General features: G+C 40.8%; 1 long non-coding RNA gene across 1 annotated transcript; it reads left to right on the forward strand.

Moving 5' to 3' along the window:
* The first annotated feature begins 937 nt into the window (after positions 1-937).
* On the forward strand, positions 938-1,404 carry LOC111608593. The gene is made up of 3 exons (XR_002752753.1): positions 938-1,019; positions 1,122-1,239; positions 1,328-1,404. It is a non-coding gene; the product is annotated as an uncharacterized LOC111608593 (long non-coding RNA).
* The last annotated feature ends 13,621 nt before the right edge of the window (positions 1,405-15,025 follow it).

A 15,025-nucleotide genomic window follows, 5' to 3' on the forward strand; every position in this document is an offset into this window, starting at 1 on the left:
ACTGGTTAAACACACTTGAATCAAATGGCTGAGGTACCACCTCATTCATTCAGCATTCAGATCATATGTAGTAACATCAAAATTTATTGAATGAGATGTTTTGTGCCAGAGACACACCTAAAACTTGAAGAACACATATCCTGATACGTGGGATTTGGACAACTATGTCCTTTCTTTAGTTTTTTTTATTATTATTATTTGTCTCTCATTTTAAATCAGACAGGAAAGATATCAGCTGACAGCTTCCTGAAAAGTTTTTTTGAGTGGGAAGCTATAAGATATGAGTTGGATAAAATGTTAAGGAAGGATCCCTTCAAGTGTCAAGCTTGTACCCCGGATATGCTTGCCGTTTCAGTGGATGGAAACCGCAAGCATTACCGTTTCAAGAATGCAGCAAGGTATTGTAAAATGTGTTCAATATAACAATTCTTTGTATAAGTTAGTGATGTTCACTACCTGTGGACCATAACATCTATTAAGTGCTTTTTTTTTTTTTTTTCAGATCGGAGGAACAGGCCCTATTTCAGGACCTGTTCATAGCCAAGGATGAAGACGTAGGACAATTTGTGGACTATATACACAAATCAACCAAACATGTAAGACTGCAGATTATAAATGTATAACGACAGTAACCTTTTAGCCTGTAATGACAGCGTGCCTGACTTAATTTTATGCATTCTAGACTTCTGGAAGAGGTGTCTGTGGTGGGCAATGGTCAGCAGCCAGAGAGACCTCTCACAGATCCAGCAGCAAACTGGACGAGGAGGGATTGGAGCTAGCGACATGGGGTGCTACTTTGTGCCCTGAACATGTATAGGGGTGAGATATTTGCATACCCCTTGTACTTGCAGCAAAGGCTGGCCAACAGACGGATCACATTTTTTTGCATGGATGTAACATGCAAGTACTGGCCATATCTTGAGAAAGTATCGAAAAGCTGTCCTGAGCTCCAACACCTGCTTCAAATGAAGCCATTCCTCTCCGTGTTCCATGCCAAAGCCCATGACTTCAAATGTGAGGTAAGGAAAACTGACTAGACATGAAATAACCTTGCTAGAACATAACTGCATGAACATCGTTGACTCAGTTGATATTGTTTGTGCGTGCATGCTTTTATTTAGGCTAAGTGGAGTGGAGCATATCAAGATGGTGCTGGCTTGACTCTAGGGGAAGAAGTTGAGCAGTGCAATGCATTTCTCTCAAGGATTGCTGTTACGACAAAACATATGTCAAAAGCTGGTGAGAAGACCAAAGATTTCTTTCTTGAAATTTTAACTAATTACGATAAAGGAAAACTCTACTATTGTGGGCCTCTTTCTGTTTGCAGGACGGACAGACATGCTGACTCTTATGGCCATGCGCTGGAATCAGCAAAAACTTGACAACTTGGCCACCTCACTAACCTGTCGATATCAGAAGGTAGTGAAACTGTTGATGTTTGTTAATTCCTATACATGCTGTGATCTGATTTTTTTTTTTTATTTCTTTGAAATTGACAATGCAAGCTCTTCAAAAACAACATCAGAACTTGGAGTCCTTAAAAATTGAGCTTTTGGTGACTGACAGTCAACTTGATGACTGGGTCCATGATATTAAGGAGTGGGCAGAAGGTGAGCTAATAGAGTTCAAAAATTAGAGGAAGTTCCAAAAGTACTTCTATGTTAACTGCATTTCCCTTATTTATCATCATCAGCAACATTTAGCACAACTGATCCGGACTCCTTGGCAGGCAGAATTGAGGTTCTGGCTGCGAGCATCAAAAGGCGATCTCAGCGTCTTTATAAAGACATAGACGGAAACAAAGCTTGTGCCAAGGCTCGTCGCAAAATAAGACAGGAGAAAAACATCTTAGCATTGGCTTTAGAAAACTACAAGACTGTTACAGGCACAGAAGCACTATCTTTAGAAGAGATCCTGTCCGGTGACACAACATTGCCATGGCAGCAATCAGACAGTGGTAAATAAACATACACTAATACATTTTATACTGTCATCATACCTGACAGATAATGTGGCTAGATACTCCAGGTGTTGACCTAAACTTTATTACAAATTCAAACTGAGTTAATTTGTCTTTTTCCTAAATGCATTTCAGACTTTGTCAGTCTTGCCACAAAAAGGAGAGCATTCGATGGCATTATGACAGTAAAGAGACTGGAAGAGGAAAAGAGGATCCTCGTAGGAGAGATGGACCGTCATTGGAAATCTCTGTCATCCTATGAAGATGCTCTAAAGGAGCTTCCCCGCCTGTTATCGAGCGGCAAATTTAAAAGTATGTTTTTAAGTAATGTATAAACCTATCAAGAGTTAAAACATCTAAATTTTCTATTAATTGTTATTTTTATTTATGTTCAATTTTAAAGGTTCGTCCTGTTCCCTAACTGATGAAGCTCTAAGAGGTCTCCAGAGCATCATCCTCAGAGAGCTACAGCACTTAAAACAAATGAAACTGCAGGCAAGAGAACATTATCTACAGACTTTGTCAGGAGCAGAAAGTGTTTGTTTTGACGATACTTCTGATGACGACTTTGGTAGTGACTCGGAAGCTTCTGATAATAGTCTGTAATCATTTGTGCATATACTGCTGACAAAGATCTACACTAGCGTGACAGTATTCGGCTCCTTCTGGATTGACCAATATGTCACAAGTAAAGTATGTTTGCTCATAAGTCACAAAGAGACACAATTCTGTTTAAATTTGTTCTTGTGCTTTCATGTTTCCAAATTGGCAGTGTTTTATTTCGGTGATTCTTTTTTTTTAAATAGTTAATATGTTTGTGCCTTTTTACTTTCTAAAAGGGCTTACTAGGGCTGTGATTACTTGCGCAGGCATGTCATTCATTTTGTTTCTTTTTCCTTATGTTTCTCCATATCTACTGTATTTCCAGATAATAGTAAGAGTAATTTTACTGTAGTTAATAATTTTAGTTACTACTTTTACTTCAAATGGAGTAATAACAGTTGTGCTTATGTTTAGCAGTTTAAAAATGGCTACAACACTACATTAAGCAGTCGCAGTGATTCTGCACTAACCAAGACATCTTTTTGGATATTATACTTTTATTTTCTTTTTTTATTAACATGTGCAGCTCTGACTTATTTTTTAATTCAATAAACACATAGTGTATAGTGGTGGAACACTTCGTTGTCTGTGGTCACTTGAATTCTGTTCAATTTTTCTGTCAATTTCTGTATTAAAATGAAATGAGTTGCAAAGTTTCAGTACATATCAATGTGATATTTTAATGCAGTACTCACGGTTCTGATTTTGTTTAATTACATACATTTATACAAGAAATTCATCAAGCATGACTTTATAAACTAAAAAGCATCTAGCTTAGTGGACACTTTACTAAGTAGGATATATTCTGAATCCACTAGTTGATAAAAAGCCAGTAATGAAGCACATTAAAATTTTGGACAAACATAACAAAAAGTGGTTTTAAGAAATACGTTTTTCAGCTTTTAGGTACCCCTTAAGGACATTTGAAAATTAATTATAATTGCATACATAGAACTAACAGGATTAATTTCTGTAACAGAATCTAGTCACCTATTTTGAACCTGAAGTCATGGAAATGGTCTATTATTTGTCCTTCCAATCATGGACAATCACTGATAACTCGGACATCACTCCTCAAATATGTGTGATATGTATTTTTATATATTTAATATATATTCATCTTTTCATATATATTACATAGATTACTATAAAGACATATATGCAAAGAAATGTATAAAACTGTACATAAGGCCATGTGAAAATATAAATAGATTTATATCAGACGCGGAAGCCTCCATTATACTCCCAGATTTGTACAGAGGTAGGGTAGAAGTAGGGTTAGGGTTGGGGTTAGAATGGTTTTAAAACAACAAAGAGGACCTAGGCTGTCCCTGGGTCCAAGCTGTTTTATTTAGATTGAGGAGACTAGTGGAAGGGGAGTTTTTCTTTCCTTTGCTGTATTAATCAGGGCTTTTTGTATGTGAGTGTTTTTGTTGGGGAACACTTAGGTGCATTTAGTTGTATTTGTGTTTTCTTTATTATTATTCCTCCCCCAAACTGTCTAACTTTATTTAATTGGGTTTTAACTATGTCTCTCGGCTACAAGGTTTCCAGGGCCAGCATAGACTCTTACTACCTCATAATTTTTACAAACTTATCTGTGTGATCTGGTAAAAAGAGGATTTAAGGTTTTCCACACATAACAGAAACTGTACCTGCTCACAAGTGCATTTTCTTTCCATGCTGTAGTCATCAAGCTGAACATTTATCTTTTTCTGTACAGTGAGAACGTTTTTGAAATCGGGTAACATTTCACCAAATGAAGTAATCAGAAGTCGGTAAGACCTGATGCCGCACACACTCCTCTCTGCAGGAGAAAATTCTCGCAGAAGCGCATCAACTGCGCTAGACGCTACAAAGCGCCTGCTCCAGCGTCCCGATCACAAATTATAGTCTGACAAATATTTTTCTTATACTGATTGATGGTGAGCTCCGCAATTGTTCTCTGTTCATTAAGTGGAAAATGTCAACGCACCAAGTGCTCAGGTGCGCATTACGACAGTCTGGATAAGAAACCAGTGAACTGCACTCTGTCCTTGGTCGGGGGCCGGGGGGACCCGACATATTATCTCAATGAAGTTTTTACTGGTTTAGATTTTTAGACTACCATTAGCGTAAGTAGTGTAACTATTTATTTATTTATTTGGCGTTTGTCATTTGATGTGTGATTAGTTTGAGCGTAACGGTGGAGCTGCGTGCGCATTTATTGTCCAGCGCACTGCACTTGTTACTGTCTTACCCACATCTATGCTTTCATTTCTTTCCTTCCTCAAAGTCAGCTGGCTAATCCTCTATCTATGAAACACATAAGTAACATAACATAGCTTCACACACTTCTGCAAGTGTGGAGGAAACCAATCAGTTGTACAGTTTAACCTGGCGTCATGCCTTCAAGACAATACATAGGGGAAACTTGACCAACCTCTAACGGCGGCCGGCTTGTCAGTCACTGAGAAGGGCAAACTTAAAAAAATGTTTATAAATCCCATTATGACTCTTTCTGTAACATACGCATATTTTAACTACATTTTGAGGGAACATTTCAGAGTGTTTCGTTGACCACTAACTTGACCTTATTTCACAACCGACAAATAAGGTTGTCAAACATCATTTGTGCCCTCTCTCCCCCGAGATAATCCTGTAAGGTACAATGTGTTGATGGAGCTCGATGTGTTCCTTTCTTCTTTTACTCGGTCTGCCGTATAATGGCTGGATTCCATTTCAAATTCCTGCCGATCAGCCGTACAAGAATTCTAGAACTAACTATGCGGAGCTGTGATGCTTCAGAAATATTTTGTATGGTTTATAATAAAACATTATGGAAGATCAGGTCTGAAACAGGTTTCTCGTCAAGGTACTTCAGTCTAAACAGCTTTATTTAGACTGTTTCGCGTTGGATCATCTAAGGAAATGTAGCCAGCAACATCCAGTACTTAAAAAAAGCACTTCTTCGGTATTGACAGATCAGTTCTGGAATATATATATATCAAGATATAGATATAAATGATTTATATATACATTACAGGTTTAGTTTATATATATATATATATATATATATATATATATATATATATATATATATATATATATATATATATATATATATATATATATATATATATATATATATATATATGTGGCAGGAAGAGGTGGAGGCTGCACCTGCTGGCGGGGTGATTGCAAGCGGGCCAATAGCGCCAGAGGGCGCTCAGTATAAAAGTAGAGGTGAGCTCCAGTCTGACATTGTTTGCTGTTGACACACCACGCTTCCGTGTTGAGCTGTCTGTGCGCTGAGTACAGGTGAGGTTGACTGCCTGCGTATTTACAGCTGCTTATACATCGTAGTCATGTAGAGCCTTTTATCAGCAGGAACGGACGGGCGTATTTACCTCCACATTGATTGTGGGTGAGGTGGTTCCTGCAAAAACAGTGCCAACATTTGAGCGTTCCCATTTGGGTGCAAGCGTGGAGAGCTTGCTAATTGGTAGGTGGAATGAGTGACAAATCTTGTTTTTATTCCTTTATTTTAAACTGTTTTATTATTTAGGAATCTCGACTGTCACACAACGCTGCTGCTTTGCCTGCACTAAGTCACTGCTTACTTAGCGGTTGCGAGAGGGAGACCGGCTGCCTGGGACACGCCCCCCACCCCCTCTTCCGAAATCGAAACAAGGAGCGGCTGATCGCATTCATTTCGGATTGGATTGGACTGGGTTGCTCATTTTGCTGTGCCGTCGAGCATAGGGATTTTATGGGCTTATTTTGACATTTTTATTTCTTTTATTGCCTGTATTTTTAACAAATTGTCTTTTCTTATTTTTATTTTCTAGACTGCCGGTGGTGCGCTCGGGCCCTGGATGCGGCGTCCCTTTTTGGTGTGACTGTAGTGAGAAATACCAATAGGTGGAGGGAATTACAAGGAGTGAGTGACCTCACTGGTGTTTGTTTTGATTTCTTTGCTTTGGAGCCTACCATCCAGGACCTGGCTGTATCCACCGGTAAGCCTATTCGGATTTGTTTTGTGAATTTTCTTTTTGTTCAGATACAGGTATTTTTTTATTCTGTCATAATAAATTATTATTGTCTTGAGGCCTGTCTCGCTTTTTTGCAAACCCGGACCTGTGTCCCTTTAATAATTCCTGGGTGAAAACCCCGGGTGGCGTTGTTGGCAACAAACGACATTGTATTGTCCAAATTATGGAGCGCCACATATATATATATATATATATATATATATATATATTATATACACACATACAAATATATATATATTTGTATGTGTGTTCTTCAACATGTGCATGGCATTTGTGACATAATTTTATTAAAATGTGTTGGTGTTATATAGTCAGTTGATCTGGACATTAAAATTTATTTTATCATGTTCTTCATCAGTAACTTCACTTAAAGTTGCTGTGTTAAAAAGTAATTGTACTGCATTTGAAAGCAATTTTATTATAGCATTTCACAAATACAATCTCGATTGACAAAATACATGACACAAAAAAGGTGATGTTGAATTGTTAAAATTTTCATGCTTCTTGGCATGAAACAATTTCCAATTAGTTATATTTAAATTAAGTTATATTTATACATTTTTTTTCTATTTTAATAGACTATACTTTGTACATCCACATCAACCTTCAAAACACTCAAAAACAAATGTTTAAAGGATTTAAGACATTAGGTCAACTATTACAAGCCAAAATGTACAAACAATCCTGTTCAAAATTTGAAGCCTCAATACAGGCAAAATAACTTGTTCATGCAGTGACTCAACCAGCATCACTCAGTCTTTTACAGAACATGACAAAGACGTGTCAATAAACAGCCCAAAATAAGCCGAAAACAATATTACACAGAAAACTTTTTAATATAGCCAAACTGCAATTATAGAAAAATGGAAATTACAACTTTGTAACACAAAAAAAGAAAGAGCAACATCATGGAAGGACTTGTTTGCTGTCTGAAGGAAGAAGCTCTTGGGGGACAGCAACATGTGTGAATTCACTTGCAGGTTCCCAGGTGTCCCGCTAGAAAAGATCAACAACAATAAAATCAAGTGGTGGATTTTTTGTGCAGTAAAGTTGACAATTTTCTCTTTCTAAAAGAGAGGTTGTGTAGCCAAAGACTTTTCCCTGCCTAAATCCCCCCCAATTAACAGCTAGTACATACATCTTGTTGTGTCCCAAAGATACAATATTATCTTGAATTATCATTAAGTATCCAATGACCCTTTTTGGAGTCCTTAGAGGGGGTACTGGAGAGTGCTCCTCCTGGGGACTCCCTTGTTCTGCTGGGGGACTTCAACGCTCACGTGGGCAACGACAGTGAGACCTGGAGGGGCGTGGTTGGGAGGAACGGCCTGCCTGACCTGAACTCGAGCGGTGTTCTGTTGTTGGACTTCTGTGCTCGCCATGGATTGTCCATAACGAACACCATGTTCGAGCTCTGGGGACGAGGTCGCCGAGGTGGTTAAAAAGCTCCTCGGTGGCAAGGCCCCGGGGGTGGATGAGATCCGCCCGGAGTTCCTTAAGGCTCTGGATGTTGTAGGGTTGTGTTGGTTGACGCGACTCTGCAATATTGCATGGACATCGGGGGCAGTTCCCCTGGATTGGCAGACTGGGGTGGTGGTCCCCCTGTTCAAAAAGGGGGACCGGAGGGTGTGCTCCAATTACAGAGGGGTCACACTCTTAAGCCTCCCTGGCAAGGTCTATTCGGGGGTCCTGGAGAGGAGGGTCCGTCGGATAGTCGAACCTCGGATTCAGGAAGAGCAGTGTGGTTTTCGTCCTGGTCGTGGAACACTGGACCAGCTCTACACCCTTGGCAGGGTCCTGGAGGGTGCATGGGAGTTCGCCCAACCAGTCTACATGTGTTTTGTGGACTTGGAGAAGGCGTTCGACCGTGTCCCTCGGGGAGCCCTGTGGGGGGTTCTCCGGGAGTATGGGGTACCGGGCCCTTTGATACGGGCTGTCAGGTCCCTGTATGACCGGTGTCAGAGTCTGGTCCGCATTGCCGGCAGTAAGTCGGGCTCGTTTCCGGTGAGAGTTGGACTCCGCCAGGACTGCCCTTTGTCACCGATTCTGTTCATCACTTTCATGGACAGAATTTCTAGGCGCAGCCAAGGTGTTGAGGGGATCCGATTTGGTGGCCTTAGGATCTCATCTCTGCTTTTTGCAGACGATGTGGTCCTTTTGGCTTCATCAGATCGTGATCTGCAGCTCTCGCTGGAGCGGTTCGCAGCCGAGTGTGAAGCGGCCGGGATGGGGATCAGTGCCTCCAAATCCGAGGCCATGGTCTTGAGCCGGAAAAGGGTAGAGTGCCTTCTCTGGGTCAGGGGGGGTGTCCTGCCCCAAGTGGAGGAGTTCAAGTATCTCGGGATCTTGTTCACGAATGGCGGAAGAAGGGAGCGGGAGGTCGACAGGCGGATTGGTGCAGCGTCTGCCGTTAAGCGGGCGCTGTACCGGTCCATCGTGGTGAAGAGAGAGCTGAGCCAAAAAGCAAAGCTCTCGATTTACCAGTCGATCTACGTTCCCACCCTCATCTATGGTCATGAGCTTTGGGCCATGACCGAAAGAACGAGATCGCGGATACAAGCGGCCGAAATGGGTTTTCTCCGTAGGGTGGCTGGGCTCTCCCTTAGAGATAGGGTGAGAAGCTCAGTCATCCGGGAGGGACTCAGAGTAGAGCCGCTGCTCCTTCACATCGAGAGGAGCCAGTTGAGGTGGCTCGGGCATCTGGTCAGGATGCCTCCTGGACGCCTCCCTGGTGAGGTGTTCCGGGCACGTCCCACCGGGAGGAGGCCCAGGGGAAGACCCAGGACACGCTGGAGGGACTATGTCTCTCGGCTGGCCTGGGAACGCCTCGGGATTCCCCCGGAAGAGCTGGAAGAAGTGGCCGGGGAGAGGGAAGTCTGGGCCTCCCTTCTGAAGCTGCTATCCCCGCGACCCGACCTCGGATAAGCGGAAGAAGATGGATGGATGGATGGATCCAATGACAAACTGACTGCACAGTCATTTTTTACCATTACACAAACAAGAAAAATCTCTCATAGTGCTTTAGTTTTTTAGAAAAGTCTAAAAAAAATAAAACACAAAGAAAGTGACCGTTTCAGATTTAATTTCCAGCTTGTATGAATTATAAAAGGCACAGTATTAAATAATTTATAGGACCATAGTGCCTTTTCATAATATAATAAAGTAAGTCTGTTACCTTCAGTTATTATAAAAAATGAAGGCAACATGTTTGATAGGTATTCTATCAAAAATGACTTAAAAGAAATGTCACTTTGCCATTTACACACTTTAAATTATGGATCCCAGGAAGAATAGCCATGTTTAAGGCAATGGCTATTGGAGATACAAATAAACCCCTTTGAAAATGGGTCATTGTTTCTTTAAGAAGCGCCTGCTCTTCTGACACTCTGCCTTCAGGATGTCATCACAACATCACTCCTCCAAGCGGTTTACAGCCATTCTTAGTAGAGTTGGACTGAGAAGATCCCTCACATGAGCTCAGCAGAGGGGCTGTTCCACCAGGTGTTTGCTAATTGTTGTTGCCACTAGCTTTGAGGGGTTGCATGTGGGATGTATGCTTTGTAGGGCACTATCTCAGCTAGAGACTGAAAAGCCAAGGAAAAGCTTTTGTGGCAAAAGGCCACAGAAAGCTTGATGACATTATAACATGATATACAGCTCCAAAAGTTGATTTTCCATTATACTTCCCCCTGAAATAGCAAAATAATATTTCTAATAAGTGCAAAGAAACACTTCTCACCAAGCAGAGCAGGGCAACCAATGAATTTTTACTTCCTCTTTGCCCTGGAACGTGTAGACAACATCAAGTTCCTGGGCCTCCACATCACTTCTGACCTCTCCTGGAACACAAACACCTCCCACCTGGTGAAGAAAGCACAACAAAGGCTCTTCTTCCTCAGGAAACTGAGACGGGCTGGACTTTCCTCACGGCTGCTCGTGAACTTTTACAGGGCGATGATCGAGAGCATCCTCTGCCTCAACATGACTGTGTGGTATGGTAGCTGCACAGCACTGGAGAGGAAACAACTGACACGGGTGGTGAGAACAGCACAAGGCATTGTGGGATGCCCCCTCCCAGACCTGGACTCCATTTACACAGACCGGGTCAAGAAGAGAGCTGGATCCATAGCCATGGATTCCAGCCACCCGGGCCACAGACTGTTTGTGCCGCTGCCATCAGGCAAGCGGTACAGGAATATACGGACTACAACAAATAGACTGAGAAACAGTTTCTTCCCCACAGCCGTCAGAGCCATTACTCCCTGCCGCCCCCCCCTCCCACACATATCATAACCTCGCAGTCACACATACATATCCCCCACCCCCACACAGCCATATTGTTCTGCACTTTGCACTGTCACATTATCTGTACTTTGCCATAATTGGACCTGCTGCTACTTCTTTGGTGTGGTTGAGTGCCTTTAGTTAATTTAGTTGTATATATTGTTATTATTATTATTGTGTGTTTGCTTATTTATACTGTATATATTTGACCTTTTGCATGGGAGCTGCAATGGAAATTTCGTTGAATTCTGTTCAATGACAATAAATGCTATCTAATCTAATCTAATCTAGACACCACATAAAACAAGAGAAATGCATTAATTAAAGCAATCATCACACAACATATCCATAAATTGTTTCTAAAATACTTAAGTGTGGAAGCGGTTTTTACATGTTATTGAAGGATGATAAGTGGTCATGGGTTTCCTTTAGAAAGACGAAATAACTCCCAAATCAGCATTTCTTTTATGATAAAAGGCCTAATTTCGTTATTTGGAGTTCTATCTCTATGCTTCTATGTTTCTGTGCAAATACTGACTTTTTTGTGTGAATTTGTTTTGCTCTGCAATACCAGAGATGTTGTGACTTATGTGGTATAAGTACTACTGATTCCTTTTGTAATGCCCTTCTTTGTCCTTAGAAAACAATAGACAAATAGAAAGAAAGAAAAGGAGTCTGGAATGTCAGTAAATGTAACCACAAGGTTTATAAGTAAACAACTGTGCTCATTTTTGCATACCACAGTCCCACTTATCCCCCCTCCTCCCATCTATTCATCTCCACACAGGCAATGTCTCTCAGTGTATCTTGGCATGTTTGACTGGGGTGGAGATAAACTTTGAGAGGGTACATTAGTAACACTTCAAGTCTTACCGCATTAGTCCTATGCCCAGTGATTGAGTCAAACAGGAACACCTTTTGTCTGCTACATTTCCAGCAACCTTAATGAGAAGAAAAGAAAAAAAAAATTATAAAAACAAAATAAGAATTAAAGTCAGAGTGTACACTGAAAAATGAAAACTAGTATGGTGACTCATCTTTTATAAACCTTCTAAACTTTACTCTTCTTTACATGGATTTACACATTTTCTCAAATTAGGTCAGAGGTTGATATTATATTATTAGTAGTTAAATATTTTTAATATATAGTAGTTAAATATTTTTAATATTTAACTACTTTAGAGTGGCCACAGAAATGGAAAAACTAATACTTAAAGTGTAACTAAACCCAAAACAAGTTTTTGTTGCTTATAAACTGTCTATCAAGGTTTTCTGTGTCTGTGAGAATTTTGTTTTAGTGCTTGACTCCTTAAGTCGGTAGTTGGGTTTTCCTAATAGTTACAGTGAAAGTCATTAACACAAAAATATGAAATAATACTATAACCATGTCACTCAGGACTCATTCTGGTATATGACCGTCTCACTCAGCCCCACTGCCCCACACGGTGGTTGTGGTTGAGTTGTGAGTGAGTATGGAGTATTGAGCGTTGTGGTGAGTATTGATGATAGCATCATTCTGCTTTACAAATGTGTGATTTATTTGTAATATTGACTAAATTGGAATGGGTCTGCTCTGCTATGATTACTGCCACAGGTATTCTGCAGGACAGACAACTGTTATACTGCAAGTCTTTCTAGAAGCGAGGGGGAATCAAAGCAATCTATGCTGCTTGCTCAGGCCAGACAGGCTACAGCAAGGCCGCAGAGCAATGTTGACTTAAGAGTCTCAAACACACAAAAAAGAGTGGCTACACATATCACTAGCTGTTTTGACAAAATGTCTGTAGAGGAGTATGAAAAAAATGTACGAAGATAGCAACAAAGTGGATAAGCTTTGCCTCTATCTTTGTTAATCTCCATCTCCAGTCGTGTCTTTTCCCTCTGCTCACTTGTGTCAAATTTCAAAAGGCTTGGGTTATGCTTTCAGGGCAGTTAGTTAAACTTAAAACAAATACTGTGTACTTGTCCAAAGGTTCACAAACAAGGCCAAGACAAGCATTATTGTTGTTTCAGAATTTGAGGTTAGTATAACAAAAATGTACGTTAAATGCACAGTGGCACAGTTGGTAGAGCTATTGCCTTGCAGCAAGAAGGTTCTGGGTTCAATTCCCGGCCCGGGGTCTTTCTGCACGGAGTTTGCATGTTCTCCCTGAGCAAGGTGGGTTCTCTCTGGGTTCTCCGGCTTCCTCCCACAGTCCAAAAACATGACTGTCAGGTTTTTTGGTCTTTCTAAATTCTCTGTGAGTGTCTGTGTGTATGGCTGTGTGTCCTGTCTGTCTCTGTGTTGCCCTGTGACAGACTGGCAACCTGTCCAGGGTTACCCCCGCCTCTTGCTGGAAATAGGCACCAGCAGCCCTACCGACCCCTGGTGTAAGAAAATGGATGGATGTAAAAGAAATAGTCACAGGACTAAGGAAAACAAAACTTACCCTTTCTCTTCTTATTTTCAAATAGGCCACCCTGACTTAACGAGATGGCATGGGCAGCAGGCGATTCATATGAATGTTGATTTGTCTGGTCTATGGGAGAGACAGATGGCAGAGTAGGAGGAGAGGCAGGTGGAGAGGTGCTTCTGGCTCTTTTCTTCTTCTGGAAAGCCGGAGAAGAAGGAACAATAGGAGGAGAAACAGGAACCAGATCAAGCACAATCACAGGCTCTTCCTCAGCTATGGTCTCTGTTGGTTCATAGACGAGGTTCTCAGCTTTTTCATCAGCCCACTGCTCTTTGGGTGAAAAAACCTGCTGTTCCGTGGAGGTGTCGGGCTGCACTGGTACAGACATGGCTAGGAAAGACGTAATTTTACAGAAAACAGAAATAAATATCTATAGACACATATCTTGCTCGCTTTCTGTGGACTTGATATAATGCACTACAGAAGTACACACACTCTCACACACGTACATGCATTACCTTCAGGGAGGAGAAATTCATAAGCCCTTTGCATTTTCTCAAGAATATTATTTGTAGTAGCAGTGGGCTCCAAAAGAGTAATTACATCTGCTACCCACTTGCTTGAAGACTTATCTTCCTTAGCAAAAAATAAAATAGGCTTATAGCCTAAAGCATGAAGTTTGCGAACCTGCAATTGATAAGAACATGTTACAAGTTACTAAAACGCACCGTCCTATTAGAGCAGTTGTTTTTCATCATTTTGTTCATTAACAGAACTTTTTCAGTCTAAAATTTTCTACTTACTGCAATTTCCGCAGAATCCATTATGCGGGAAACATTTCTGTTTTTTAAAATTGTTTCCCTCCACTGATCATTGAATGTCTGAAACTTTTCTTTTATTATTTTTTTGGTGTAAAGACTCTGGTGGCAGGCGACACAAGTTTTTCTGTTTGCCTGATTGGGCGTTTGACACTGTGCGCATGGCCTGAATTTGGGGCGTGTCACACTTAAAAAACACTGACAAAGAGCAAAATAGAATGCAAAGACTTATGATGGACAAACAAACAAACAAACAAACAGAACTGTTGACAAATTACGTGAAGAACAATAGACAAATTAAGAACACAAAGATGACGAAGAGATATGACAAAAAAGATGACGCAGAGATTTGACAAACGTGGCTCTTAAAAGTGCCTTTTGTGGGTGCTATGAATGAGCAGAAATGTATGTCAGATGAATATCTCAAAGAAGAACCTGTTGACATAAAAACAAAATAAATGTTCAGATTTCGGAAGTTATTTATTTCAACTTAGACAGGTGGAGAGAACTTTGGCTGTAATGACCCAAGTTCGTTTTTAATTCAAATGCATGACCTAGCTGCAATCAGTGTATTCAGAAAACCTTTAGGATCATCACAGCCTAGGGTTGTTATAGCAACCCTCAAATTATACAACAAACAATTCTGTGACTCTATCATGGCTAATTAAATGTATTAAGTGCAGGTTCAGCTGAACTCTCTGGGCTCCAAGCGGCTAATGTAGCTTGCTAATGTAGCTAGCTAATGTAGCTAGCGGCAACAAAAATTAAAAAAATACATGTTACAAACGTGTCCAAATGTCTTCAACCATTCGCGGCACAGTCCTACTACCATTAAGTCCTACAACTGCAATCACATTCTGTAGTATTTTCTTTTGTTTTATAATACAAAACCATTTCTGACAGATTCAAGTTTGTACTCACCGGGGTCCAATG

The sequence above is a fragment of the Xiphophorus maculatus genome, chromosome 5 (assembly GCF_002775205.1).
Source record: "Xiphophorus maculatus strain JP 163 A chromosome 5, X_maculatus-5.0-male, whole genome shotgun sequence".
NCBI lineage: Eukaryota > Metazoa > Chordata > Actinopteri > Cyprinodontiformes > Poeciliidae > Xiphophorus > Xiphophorus maculatus.